This window comes from Nyctereutes procyonoides, unplaced genomic scaffold (assembly GCF_905146905.1).
Source record: "Nyctereutes procyonoides isolate TBG_1078 unplaced genomic scaffold, NYPRO_anot_genome, whole genome shotgun sequence".
NCBI classification, from domain to species: Eukaryota; Metazoa; Chordata; class Mammalia; order Carnivora; family Canidae; genus Nyctereutes; species Nyctereutes procyonoides.
This window is the reverse complement of record NW_026575024.1, coordinates 413,045-427,089: the sequence shown is the minus strand read 5'-3', so window position 1 is coordinate 427,089 and position 14,045 is coordinate 413,045. Positions and strand designations below refer to the sequence as shown.

The following is a 14,045-nucleotide window of genomic DNA, read 5'->3' as shown; positions in this document are numbered from 1 at the left end:
CAGGAGCCTCTGGAGCCGCATCCCCCGCTGGGCAGGCTCGGCACACTCTCGGGTGAGTCAAGGACCTTTTTCATGTGAACCCTGCAGAACTGAAGTCCTACAGGTTGAACCTAAGGTGTGTTTTTTAAACGTCCCACCCTAAGTGCTGGAGAAGCAGACGGCGCGTCCCGATCTGGGGCAGTGCAATGCAGGGGGACGGTGAGGCCGCACCAAGCACCACACCCGGCGCCGTCCCGGTGCCCCCGCATCGGTGCCCAGGAGACGCGGCTCAGGCGGGACAGCGCTCGTGATCTGGGGTGGGCTGTGCGGTGCCCACTGCAAGCCCGGGGAGGACGCAGACACCCCACGGCTCAGTCGTGTCCCCAGAATCCCGTGCTGACGTCCAGCCCCCAGTACCTGCCGACGTGACCCAATTTGAAAACAGGGTCCTGGCAGATTTAACCGACGTAGGACGAGGTCGAAACCCAGCGGTGCTGGTGTCGTCGCATAAGGGGGATCTGGACAGAGAGACGCGGGGGGAAGACCAGGCGGAGACAGAGCCTCGGGGCCACAGGCCCGGCTCCCGGAGCTGGACGACTCGGGGCAGCAGGCCGGGGACACCCGATTTCAACTCTGGCCCCAGAACAGCCAGCGCAGCTCCTCTGTTGTTCCAAGGCCCCCGCTTGTGAGACTTTGTTACAAAACCCCCAGGATAAGCTACAGGGCAACTTAGTTTTGTTTTGTTTTTCTTAAAAAGAACGCTGACCAGCTTCACAAGCCAGGAAACGCATTTCTGTGAATTTTAAGCCTGAGATGTGCTGTGACGGGAAATGTCACCTGTACCACGGGCTCCCCGCCACCAAGACAGAAACAGACCCCAAACAGGAGGCCGGAGGCAGCGCCTGCCCCCCAGCAGCACAAGCAGTTGCGGTTTATGCTGAAACTTTCCAACTATTGGAAAAGTTGTAAGAATAATTCCGAGAACTCCCACCTACCCCGGAAGCAGACACACCTGCGCGAACGTTCTGCAACATCTGTTCCCATCCAGTAACGCTGCACCTTTAACCCGCACCTCTAACCTGACGTTCTTTTCTTAAGAGGTGAGCACCTGAGGGACACCCGGGGGCTCAGCGGGTGAGCATCTGCCTTCAGCTCAGGGCGTGACTCCGGGGTCCCGGGATCGAGTCCTGCATCGGGGTCCCCGCATGGAGCCTGCTTGCCCCTCCGCCTGTGTCTCTGCCTCTCTCTCTATCTCTGTGTCTCTCATGAGTAAATAAAATCTTTCATAAATAAAAATAAAAAAGTTGAATGCTTGGAAACAAGAGAAGCTGCAGGTCCCAGTGCACAGGGGCCTCAATGCCGAACCCCCTCCCCCCCCTCCGGGCCTGGATCGCCTGGAGCAGGCAGGAGCGGAAGGTTCTGGTGGCAGCAGACCGCCCGAGCCCCTCCCCGCAGGGCCCAGCCCTGCGCTGCTCTCGTGTCCGACAGAAGGTCCACTGGCTGCTCTGACACGTGTCCAAGTCCCCCCCATCATTTCCGCAAACAGCACAGGCCTTGCCGAGGCAAGTGCCCATCACACTGAATAAATGACAGACGGACGGACGGCGCCGCTGAGTGAGCCAACGCCACGGCCGGGGCGGGAAGCAGACCAGGTGCGTGGCCACAGCTGGGACCGGAGACAAGCCCCGCGGCCACTGCGGCCCCGCAGCTTCCCGGATGCACACAGACACCGAGTGTCCCGGAATGGGCCAGGCCCCAGCGATGGGCAGGGCACCCCACGGCGGCCAGCTGAGCCCCTGCCCACGTGCAGCCCCCCCCCCCGGGGCACAGCCAGGCCGCAGGGAGAGGGGGGCCGGGGATGGCCAAGCTGGGGCTGAGCCCTGGGGAGTCAGGCAGGTGCCAGCCCGGCAGGCGCCATGGGCCCTACCATGGGGGGGATGCCTGGGGGGGGGGCTGGGTCTCCCTCCCTGGGCGGGGGTGGGGCCCTCAGGGTACCGTCCCCTCGTTGGCACATAAGGGAGGTCGGGCCTCTCCCGGGGAAAGCCCCGCGCGCTAACGTGCTGCTGCCACCAGCCCCAGGGCCCTGTAAGAAGCGAAATTCCGGGCAGCCTGGGGGGCTCAGTGGTTAGCGCTGCCTTCGGTCCAGGGCGTGACCCCGGGTCCCGGGATCGAGTCCCACATCGGGCTCCCTGCATGGAGCCTGCTTCTCCCTCTGCCTGGGTCTCTGCCTCTCTCTCTGTCTCTGTGTCTCATGAATAAATAAATAAAATCTTTAATAAAAAAAAAAAAGAAGAAACAAAACTCATGATTCAAAAGGAAAGAGCTGGGTTTCGAGGGGACTCACCGGGGGCCACTGGGTGCTGTGGGGGACGGGGCCACTGGGTGCTGTGGGGGACGGGGCGGCCCGCTGGCAGTGACCACGGCACGCTGAAGGAAGCGGGTGCCCAGAGTGCCGGCTCCGTGGGCCGCGCTGCCCTCAGGCCCTGGGCAGGAAGCTGGCTCCAGGACACGGCTGCGGGGGGCTCGGGGATAAGGGGCGCTGCCGCACAGGCCAGGCACCGTCTGTGTTGGCCACCCGCCCCCCCGGGGAGGACACCGAGGCTGGTCTGGCCAGGGGTGCCGGGCGAGCCCCACAGCCGGGTCAAGGTCAACCCTGTCACCTCCCACCGCAGGTGTGAAGGACTCAGGGCAAGGCCTGCGAGAACCCGCTGAGACCCCCTGGATCCTAAGGAAAGACCGTGAAGGGGACGGCGGCGTGGATGAGGCTGGAGAAACGAACACGAGGTTGCAGAGCCCGGGGACAGTGGTGGGGCGGCCGCAGGGGCCCCGGGGCCCGGGCCTGCTGGAGCACGGGGAGCCCACACTGCGCGTCGCTGAGCAGCGATCTGCTTTGGGACATTCTTCCCCCAAGACGCGGAGGTGCTCACGGAAGGCGGCGGCGGCACTATCGGTGACAGCAGCCGTCAGACCCGGCCCGGAGGCACACGGGTGACAACCGAGGAGACCGCCTTAGACGAACAATCGGTGGCGTTTACGTTGATGCTGAGACGTTTGTGACAAATAAGTGGAAGGAAGTGACAGCCGAGCACACGGCCGAGGATGCCGGCTTCCCTCCAAAGCAAGTCGCTTGTTTATAAAACCCAAAGACCAAAGATGAACCTGCAAGACCCTGGCGGGAAGCGTGTGCGGCGGCGGCAGAGCCGTGAACACGAGAGACGTCCACTTGCCTCTGTCCACTCCGTGGGGTCCCCCGGGGCCTGCGCCCGCCTGTCCTGGCCCACCCGCCGGGTCCCCCGAGAGGAGCACGGCCTCCGGGCGCACAGTGGCTACCAGGGCCCCGACCCGGCTGCGACTCCAAAGGGGCACGAGGCGAGTCCTCGGCGGGCACCGGGCTCGGGCGGCGGGTCCCCTCACGGGTGGCAGCCAAGTGGCTCCCGTCACCACGACCCCGAGGCAGGATGGTGCGTGCCAGTCACCGTGCTGGCCTGTGAGCGGTCGCCGTCCCGGGCCCAGGTGGGACCCTGCGCTCATTGGCGCCCAGCACAGACCACGGCCACGCGGCACGGCCGTTCCCTTCCGGGGGCGCAGGAGACGGCGCGACCAGTGATGGGCGATGACACCCGAGTCCCCCAGCCCTACCCGGGCGCCAGCGTTCTGGAAGCTTCGCTCCCCATGCGGCTGCCCCCAGCGTGCGCCCACCCAGGGCTGGCTCCACTACACGGGTCCACGGGGAAACGACGGCGAAGAGAGCAGCCCACGCGCCCACACGAGGCAAGAGGCGGGCACCGAGATGCTCCGAAGACAAGACCCGCACCCTGAGCCCGAGGCGCCGGCACCGACCCCCGGCCGCGGCCCCTCCGCAACCAGCTCTCGCCAACGGGAAGGTTCCAAACCCCAGCAAAACCACACCCGCCTCCGCAGGTCAGAGAGGCAGAGGGGAGCCTGATTCGTGCTTTAGCGAAAACTCCATGAAAATCAACTTAAAGTCAATTGAGGCCTTTCCCACAGACTGAACGAACCTACGCGACGTTCCTGTGTTTCATTAACCGCTGACACGCTTTAAATCTTAAAACAAAACTAGGACGCTCGGGGGGCTCAGCGGTGGGGCGTCTGCCTCGGGCCCAGGCCGTGACCCCCGGGTCCTGGGATCGAGTCCCGCGTCGGGGTCCCCACAGGGAGCCTGCTTCTCCCTCTGCCTGGGTCTCTGCCTCTCTCTGTGTCTCTCGTGAATGAATAGATAAAATCTTTTTTTATTTTAATTTTTATTTATTTATTTTTTAACTTATGATAGTCACAGAGAGAGAGAGAGAGAGAGAGAGAGAGAGAGAGACACAGGCAGAGGGAGAAGCAGGCTCCATGCACCGGGAGCCCGACGTGGGATTCGATCCCGGGTCTCCAGGATCGCGCCCTGGGCCAAAGGCAGGCGCCAAACCGCTGCGCCACCCAGGTATCCCGAATAGATAAAATATTAAATAAATAAATAGATCTTAAAACAAAACTGCCACAGGTGATCATTGTTTTGAAAATTCCACGTACGTCCCGTCAAGAGAAAGCACACGGGGCACCCGGGGCTCCGCCGGCCACGCGTCGACTTGACCCCAGCGCAGGTCCTGACCTCGGGGCAGGGGGAGCGACCTCGGCTCCCACAACCTGGGATCGAGACCTCAGCCTAGACCAGGAGTCGGACGCTTAACCCCCAGGCGCCCGGGAACTTGAAAGTCTTGATGTACTTGTCGTTCCTGCAGGTGTGGGCGTCACGCCCCCCCGACTTACAGACCCTCGGTGGGGACGAGGGGGGGGTCTTCTCCAGGGCTCAGGACACAACCAGCCAGGCCAACACCCGGCAGCCGCACCTCCAATTTCTTCACCAATAAGTAGCACAAAAACAGAATAAACATGATTTCAGAGCCCCCCCCCCCGCCGCCGAGGGCAAACCCCAAGACTGGAACACAGAACCCGGTGGGTGTGGGGCTGAGAAGTGGGTCGGCACGCCCGGCACGGCCCCGCCAGGCACTGGAGAACGCGCCCCGAACCCCGGGGGCAGGGAGGCAACAGGGCCAGCGGGTGACCCGAAGTGTCTCCAACCCCGTGTGTGTCCGAAAACGTCCAAGGCAAGTATGTAAGCACTCGGCCACGGGAGAGCCACCGCTTCCACGGTCTCGGGAGAATCTGTGACTGAGCCGGAGACGCTGAGGCGCGGGTCGGGCGTCGGAGCTGCGGGCCTTGGTGCCGCGGCTCCGGGGCTGTGGGGTGCCTGTCACCGGCCCGGCAGGGCTGTGACCCGCGGGGTGACGGCGGCGACCACCCCCACGCGGCCTGCGAGGAGCGAGGAGCGCGGAGCACCTGGGCCCCGTGAACGACCTCCGACCCTCCCGGGATCCCAGGGTCAGCACGTCTCCGCAGCAAGGACCTCGATGGCCAAGGGCCCCGCCCGCCGCACACACCCGCCGACACCCTGTCGCCTGCGTCGCCATCCCAAGAGCGGCGGCGTGAGAACCGACAGCAGCAGCTGGGGGAAGCCTCCGTGACGCAAGACCCGGAAACCCAGGTGCCCACGTGCCAGGCGCCCCCCGCGGTGGAGCCGTGGGACACATCACGGCGCAGCCAGAGACCCGCTCCAGTGCTGACGCCGCACCTGCCAGCACGACCTTTTCCGGAAACAGGTCTTTGCAGACGTAATCAGGTCAAGGTGAGTCCTGACAGCGGATCCTGATTCAACACGACTGACGTCCTACGAAGAAGGGAATCTAGGCCCAGCGGGGGGTGGGGGGGCAGGAGCCCGTGGCCGGAGACGTCGGCGAGACGTCGGCGTGATGAAGCCCAAGGCCAAGAACCCCAGGACTGCGGGCAGATGCAGGCTGGAAGAGGCAAGAGGGAGCGTCCCCGAGCCTCTGCAGGGACAGCGGCCCTGCCGCACCCGGACCCAGGACCTCCGGCCTCCAGACCCTGAGGGAGTGGGTCCCTGCCGCTTGCACCCGGGCTTGTGGTGTCTGTTAGGACACCCCGGGCAGCTCCGTCCTGCAGCCACCCACCCAGCGCGCGGCAACCTGCGTCCGCCCCGCACAACTCAGCGGCGGGGTGTGCGGACGAGCTCACAGGGCCCGGGTGAGCACCGCTGGCCCGCTCCGCCCTCGTGGGAAGCCAGACGCAGCGCGGCCACGAGTGAGGGCCGGGTGCCGGTCCTTCCCCACGGGCTGCCGCGGGACACGGGGAGAGCGCCCACCTGAGCGCAGGCCGCTCACGGGCACAGACACGGCGGCGGGGGGGGCAGCACAGCAACACCAAGGACAGTCCTGGCAGGTCCTGCACAAACCACTAGCCGTACCCAGAGTCACATGTCCACGTCACTGACATCAATGCCACGATCCTCTGGAGATTCGTGCTCAAGACGAGGCAAGATCCTAAGTAAAGAGTAAGACGATCCTGAATGACCTCAAGCAAATTGGGGTCACACGCTCGAGGGCTGCTGGCGCTCGGCCTGTCGGGCCCTCTCCCGGGGCGGCACGGCCCCTGGTCTCCCGGGAAACAGCGAGCCGCCCCTGCGCCGAGCACCCGCAGGACACCGTGAAGGCCCCCTGCTCGGGGCTGGCCTCCCTGCCCGCCTGGCCACGTGGCTCTGCGCTTGACGACTCCTTCGTCCCACGACGACCTCCCCCCGGCCCATCACCCGCCCCGGGCTGGTGGGGCCGCGTTCTCAGCAGCGGCAGTGCTCATGGAGCCAAGGGGTCAGAGACCTGGGTGTGTCCCGCGGTGTCCAATCAGGGCCAGCGGGCGAGTGTAAACCAACTTCTCTCTTTCCTCAAATTTTTTAAAGTTCATTTATTTATGTATTTGAGTAGTCCCTACACCCGACGCCGTGCTCGAACTCACAACCCCAAGATGCAGAGTGGAACGCTCTTCAAACTGAGCCAGCCGGGCGCCCCGCGCTAAACCAACTGAACCCAAAGGGACGTCCAAAGACACCGTCACCTTTCCACTCCTTGTTCCGGCCTCGTTCCCCCAACGTAAGAGGAAACGAGAGTCAAGCTCGCCCAATATTAAAAACCACTTTGTTCAGCCTCCCGGTGGGCCGGCGGCCGACGAGTGGGTCCCGCCCGCATGGACGCAGCCTACTAGGAGCTCTGGAAAGTCCTTCGCGATACTCTCTGGTCAAAGGGGGGAAATCTGCACACAAAGTGAAGTAAAAGCAACAAAAAAATATAGAAACCCGTTTGTTGGGCAGCCCGGGGGGCTCAGCGGTTTAGCGCCGCCTTCGGCCCGGGGCGTGATCCTGGGGACCCGGGATCGAGTCTCACATCGGGCTCCCTGCGTTGAGCCTGCTTCTCCCTCTGCCTGTGTCTCTGCCTCTCTCTTTCATAAATAAGTGAATAAATACAATCTTTTTAAAAAAGAGAAAGAAACCTGTTTGTGTATCAGCACAGGTGAAGGCGGCCACCGCGTCCCCGTGCACAGGTGCAAGGATCAGCAACAGCAAAGACGAGGGCGACCCGAGACCAGCGGGGGCCCCCGCACGGCTGACAAGAGCGCCCGCGGAAAAGGGCCGGAAGATGCTCCCCTCACTCGGGGTGCCAGCGTCAGCTTTCGTCCCGGAGCCTCCCGGTGCCCCCGCCCCCCGGCGCCCAGGGTCCCAGCTCAGTGGGTTTGGGGCTGACTCTGGACTTCAGCGGAGGCCACGACCCCGGGGCGGTGAGACGGGGCGGCCGTCCAGCTGTGTGCTTGGGGGGGCGGGGGAGGCTGTGCTGGAGACGCCCCCAGCCTCTGCCCCCGACCCTGCTCCGATCTCTGTCTCTCTCTCAAATAAATAAATAAATAAATAAGCAAACAAACAAATAAATAAATGTCATTTAAAAAACAAACGTCCTTTAGTTTGTCTTCAGAAACAAGGAATTACAGCTGCTCACACAGCCAGTCAGAGTCACTTCAAATCACAGGATAGGGGTCCCGGGGGGCTCAGGGGTTGAGCATCTGCCTTCAGCTCAGGTCATGACCCCAGGGTCCCAGATCGAGTCCTGCATCAGGGTCCCTGCAGGAGCCCGCTTCTCCCTCTGCCTGTGTCTCTGCCTCTATCTCATGAGTAAATAAATAAAATCTTGCAAAAAAAAAAAAAATCACAGGTCAGGCACCTTTGCATCGTCACTAAAAACGTCAGAATGTAAGGAGGTCCCGCAGGTGGCCCCAGCGCTCACCGGCTGCGAGGACCGGGTCTGTGACAGTGTCCACACGACCTGCTCTCACCTAAGGGCTTCGTGCAGGAGAGACCCCCCCCCGTCCCCCACCTGTGACGCCTGAGAAGCGGGTGGAGGAAGTGAGGACTAGGCAGGACCCAGACACCGAAACGTGGTAAATCGAGGCACTTCCAGCAGCGGCGGCGGCCCGAAGGGCGGGGACACAGCTGAGCGCAGGCCCCAGGCAGCGGTTCCGAGGGTGCCCCCCGCAGCAAGCCCACCCCCCGCCCGCGGGGCCCGGCACCCAGGCTGGGGAGCTCCCGGGGCTCCCGCCGACAGCCGCCCACGCAGCCACGGAGCTCGCGGGTCTGGCAGCAGGAGCACGAGACCTTCAGGCCGCAAGGCCCGGGCCGGCCCCGTGACCCACCGGCAGGGCTCCACAGGCGCACCTGACATTCAGCCCCCGCTGCTGTTGGGGACACGGCCCCCACCCACACGGGTAACCAAGAGAGAGGGCGCCTCACAGGCCGTGACGGCACAGCGGCGGGCCCAGCACCGGACCCACTTGGCACGTGAGCATCCGACCGGCCCACGGGCACCGCCACGCCTGCAGCGGGTCCGCAGAGCACCTGGGCGGTCGGCTGTCCTCCGCGGGGAGCGCGTCCCCCGCTAACGCGAGCCGGCCACTTCTGCTCCGAAAGGGTCCCGAGCCCACTCTGAGCCTCCTGAGACGGTGCTGCTGCTCAGAAGCTCCGCTACCTTAAATGCAACCGGGTAAGAAAAGAAAATAAACCATTTTAAGATTCAAACAAGGCCACGCCAAGAGAAGACCACAGACCACGGTCCAGCGGCCACGGCACCACCTAAAACCACACGCACCCCAAGGCTCTCACCTTCCTCTTCCTCCTGCTTCTGCAGGGCCACCCGCGTGGGGTCCTGGCGCGGCTCTGGCCCCCACTCGCCGCCCCCCACCGCCCAGCCCCCGCGGGGCCTTCCCGCTCCGAAGGACGGCTCCGGGGGCTGGCGCGCCAGCTGCTCCGTGACAGGCTGTGCCTCTGCCAGGCGGGCCGCTCAGCGCATCACGTGAGCGTGGTTCTGGAAGCCCACGTCCGCACCGGCCCCTCGTCGCCCCAGAAAGCACGACCTCCGCCACTGCGGGCGCTCAGAGCGTGGACAGAGGGCCTCAGGCAGACCGCCCGGCCGCCCGGCCACCGCACACGGACGGACAAGGCGACGTGCCCAAAGCCCCGCAGCCGTGGCGCCCACCTTCCACGGAGGCAGCTCTCGGCGCGGAGGGTCCTAAACGCCTCCTTCCTTCCTACAGAGAAGAGGACGAGGCGGGACATCGGATGCACCTGCACCGGTGAAGGGGGGGCTCCGCGGCAGGTGAGACGGGGGCGCGGCTCGGAGAGGAAGGAGCTCTCACCCACGCACGTGCCGCCCAAATTCTCTATAAACAAGGCCGTTGAGAAAGGAGATTATTCCCACACACGTGGGTCTTCGTACTCTCCTTGGCAAATGGGAACCCCAACTGCCGACCGCACCGAGGAAGGGGCGCGCACGCTGTGAGGGGCAAGGGGCCACCTCGCCGCGCCTTTTCCAAAAGACCGAGTGGCCAGCGTGCCCCGTGGGAGGCGGGATCCGCGACTGCTCTCCCTGCCCGTCACCCCCAGCAGCGCCTGGCCCTGCAGTCCTGCCCTCTCGCCAGCCGTCCTCCCGGCAAAGCAGAGCTCCCGACAGAGTGTGCCCCACAATACTGGGCCCGGGGGTCAGCGCCCCACGGGGTAGGAAGGAGTCTGCGCGGATCCCCTCTCCCTCTGCAGCCCTTGGGATTCAGACGCCCCCTTCCCCACCAGGTGGTCTGCACGCTGTCCCCCCTCCAGGCTCTGGGGCAGTTTCACTAGCATCTGTCACCTGCACTGGGTCCCATTACTGGTCCTGTGTCTGAGGGATGCTCGACTTGTCCCAACAGATCACCAAGCCCTGCGGAAACGCCGCCCCCAGCCTGGCCCAGGTCCTCGTCAATGCCCGGGGTCCCCAGGAATGAGAACCCCGGGAACGTCCCTCTAACGTGGCTCAGAAACTCCGGTCGAGACACAAAATCTCTATAAATGCTGTTGGAAGATACGTGAACATTATTTCTCAATTTCTATACTAAAATACCTACGTTGGCGGTTTTTGAGTCCAAATTATGTTAAAAATATTTAATAACTATTCAACCTGAATATGAGTCAATAGCATTACTGAGAAAAAAAATGAGGAAAAGGGGCACCTGGGTGGCTCAGTGGTTGAGCATCTGCCTCCGGCCCAGGTTGTGACCCCGGGGTCCCGGGATCGAGTCCCGCGTCGGGCTCCCCACAGGGAGCCTGCTTCTCCCCCTGCCCGCGTCTCTGCCTCTCTCTCTCTCTCTCTCTCTCCGTGTGCCTCTCGTGAATAAATAAAAATAAGATCTTTAAAAAAAGAAAGAAACTGAGCAGAAAACTCCGTCAGATTTGACCGGCCTAGCTTCTTTTATCCTTCAACACACAACTTATTAGTTTGTCGAGAAAGGTTTTTTTCTCTTTTCCATGACTTTTTCATTGATAAACAACATCCCAGGTCGCGTTGTGCCATCACCAGCAGGCCGGGACACAAAGCCTGCGTGTGCACAGATAAGCTACACAAAGTATTTAGGCTGGAACGGCAGAAAAGGTGGAAAACCTGTGCCGAGCTCACGGCGTGAGGCCCCAGCCACGCCGGCCGTGCCACAGCCGCAGCTGCGGGCCGGGGACGTGCGAACCACGATCGGGACGAGGCAGGGTCTCAAACACTTAGGCCTGTGGCCTCAGTAGAGATTTTTAATCATCCACTTCTTGGCAGGGAGGCCATTAAAACAAACTGGGAGGATCTCTTTCTTGAGGGGAGGGGCAGACACACGGGAATTCTTGACCATCTGCCATCACTCAACAGACGTGAAGGTAAAATACGTTAGGTCAGAAGAAGGAGCCCGTAGGTTTACGAGAACGTGAGTCGGGGGCAATGTGAAGCCCCCAGAACAGGGCAGTGCTGTGGCACGTGCCGGGACACAGGCGTGAGGGCGGGCGGGCAGCAGCACTGGCTTCTAGAACTCTCTCCTCGCTTTAACCCAGCAGCCAAGAAGGCACCTGGGCACATGACATATGGGAAGGTGAGGAATTAGCTCAGGTTCCTGGGCTGTGGCGCTCCTAAACACCGAGCACTAAATGGGTCTCCTTGGCGCTCAGAGGCTGGTCTAAGACCTCTGATAGAGAACAAAGCAGGAGTGCTGTACAGCTGTCCCAGAAACACAGACCGCAGGGACAGAGTGGCCCAATTTCTCTTAATTTGAAAAGCCCCACATAAGGACAGTGTTGGAAAGTTCGTCCTGCTAAAAACTTAATTTTGGGTAACGTGTTGGTAAACAACACCCCGTCTGGCGGCGGCGGGACTTTGGGCTTGCAGGTGTCCGCCCATCCCGAGGTGCTCTTGCCTTTCCAGGAGTCCGCCTCACCCCTTCTGCCAGGGTGCGAGGGAGGGCCGCAGGTGCCACGGGGGCGGGGGGCCCCCCGGGCCCGGCGTGACCGAGTGCCCACACTGCATCAGCCAGGGTGGCTGCCCCGTGGGCGACAGTCGGCCGGCCGGTCCTGAGCACCCGAAGGTGGGTGCGTGGCGGGGAAGGGGGGGAGGGTGCCCGGAGCACAGGAGCGACGCGTTGTTGAACAGAACACAGCCCACCCTCGGCCCCTGGGCAGGAATTGTCTCATCAGAACGACACCCTTACACCCAGGATGATGTCAACGAGAGGCTTATTTGAGTGTCGTTCCCAGGCTGGCCTCCGGGAAAGGCTGCATTTGGGGGCGTCTGAACAGCCTCAAGGGAGTGCGCTCCACCATCACCCCCTAAAGAAAACGCACAACAGCCCCCGCCCTGCAGTGAAGGACACGGAGACCAGGGCCTGCCGCAGAGGGGACCCAGGGCTGCGGTGTGACGCCCTCGCGCCTCGCCTCGCCTCGCCTCGCCTACCACTCACTTCCTCCCTGCTGGAATGCCGAGGCGCCCCAAAGTTTTCAGCTCAAAATACCTAGAAACTACCATGAAACACGGCGGCGGCGAGGGGAGCACCTCGAGGACGAGGACGGCGAGACGCTCCGGTTTCCTCCACTCTCCTCGCGGAAAACCCCTTCTCTACATTTCCTTTCGGGGAGCGAGGCAGGAGGCAGGAGCCGCTCCCGCGGGGGTGCAAAGAGCCTCGCACAGGCGGCGCGCGGGGCGGCCACGGAGCGGATCCGCAAGTCCGTCTCCCGCTCGGGAAAGTTCGCTTTGACGATAAAGCCCAAAAAGAGAGACTCTGCAGGCGACACCCTTAACGACGCGCGCGGGGCTCGGTGCACAGGTGTCGGCGCGCCTCGCAGTTTGCAAAGCGCCCTCCCCGCCCTGCGCCCTCCCCGGAGCGTTCCTTGAAACAAAGCTGATGGCGACCCGGGGCGGCAGCGCGGCGCGGAGAGCGCGAGCGGATTCGCCGGGGAAATCTCGGGGAAACTTTCTTTTGTCCCTGCGCCCTCGGTGCCGGGGGTACCTGGGGGTCGCCGCGCTGGGTCGGGGCCCCGGGCCTGGCGCGGCCCTAGCCCCGCCAACGGCGCATCTGTCGGCGGGGCCGGGCCCGGGTGGCCGCAGCGCTCCTCCCGCGCGCAGGGCTCCGCATCCGCCGCCGGATTGAGTTGTCAGAAGCGGCTCGCGCTCCCCTGCGGAACTGACATGTCTATTTACGGAGAAACAAAGACGCGGCTGGCGGCGGACCCGCGCCCCCCCGCGCCCCCCGCGCGCCCCGCGCCGCCCCGCGCGCCCCGAGGCCGCGGCCCCCGGAGGCCCCCGCGGGGACGATGGGGACGAGGCCGGCGCCCGCGTCCGCGCAGACAATGACCCCGCGCCCCGCCGCGCCCCGCCGCGCCCCGCCGCGCCCCCGCCCGCGGGTCCGACTCTTGGCAAACTCGGCGCGGGCGGGTCGGGCGCGGCGGGGCGCGCGGGCGGGGGGCGCGGGGCGCGCGGGCGGGGGGCGCGGGCTCGCCCCGGGGCCGCCTCCCGGGCCGGGCGTTGACGCAGCAGAAATTACGGCCGGAGACGATTCCCCCCGGAGGTGGCGGCGGGGGGCCGCGGCGGAAAGGGGCGCGCGGCGCGGGGCGCGGGGCGCGGGGCGCGGGGCGAGGGGCGCGGGGCGCCGGGCTCCCCGCCGCCTCCGCGCGCAGCCCCGCGGGGACCCCGCGCCGCCCCCGCCCGCCCCGCCGCGCCCCGCCCCGCCCCGCCCCGGGCCGCCCGGCTCCGAGCCGCTTGGCGCCGCGCACGGGCCCCCGCCGCCCCCGAGCCGCCGCCGGGCCGCGCCGACCGCCGCCGGGAGGGCGCCCCCGCGGGGCGGGGCGGGGCGCGGCGGGCGCGGGGGGCGCGGGGCGGGGGCGGGGGCGCGGCCCGGCCCCGAGCGAGCGGCCCCGAGCGAGCGGCCCGGGCGGCCCCGCCGCGATGCGCCGGCCCGGCCGCGCGGACAATGAGCCGGCGCCGCTTACCTGTGACCCCATGGGGCGCGGGCGCGGGCGGGCGCGGGCGGGCGCGGGCGGGCGAGGGCGGGCGCCGCGGCCCCGGACCCGCGCGGGTGATCGCCGCCGCCGCCGCCGCCGCCGCCGCCGCCGCCGCCGGGAGCGCCGCGTCCGGGCGGGTCCGAGCTGCGCGCTCGCCTCGGCTGCTGCGCCGTCTGTCCGGCCGTCCGTCCGTCAGGCCGGCGCGCGCCCCCGCGCCCGCTCCAACCCCGCGGCCCCCGCCGCCCGCGCGCGCCCCGCCCGCGGACCCTGACCCCGCCCCCCGGCGCGCGCCCGGCCGCCGCTGATTGGCCCGCGCGGCGCCCCGGCCGCGGCCGCC

The 14,045-nt window shown here is 65.4% G+C and overlaps 1 protein-coding gene across 3 annotated transcripts in view; it reads right to left on the bottom strand.

Moving 5' to 3' along the window:
* The window catches only part of ZBTB46 (zinc finger and BTB domain containing 46), a 52,474-nt gene extending 38,720 nt beyond the window's left edge, over positions 1-13,754 (bottom strand). For all 3 annotated transcript variants that reach the window (XR_008661439.1, XM_055302255.1, XM_055302266.1), the window contains exon 1: positions 13,697-13,754. The gene's annotated coding sequence lies outside the window, so the exon portion shown is untranslated. The remainder of the gene's footprint in view (positions 1-13,696) is intronic.
* Between the last annotated feature and the right edge of the window lie 291 nt (positions 13,755-14,045).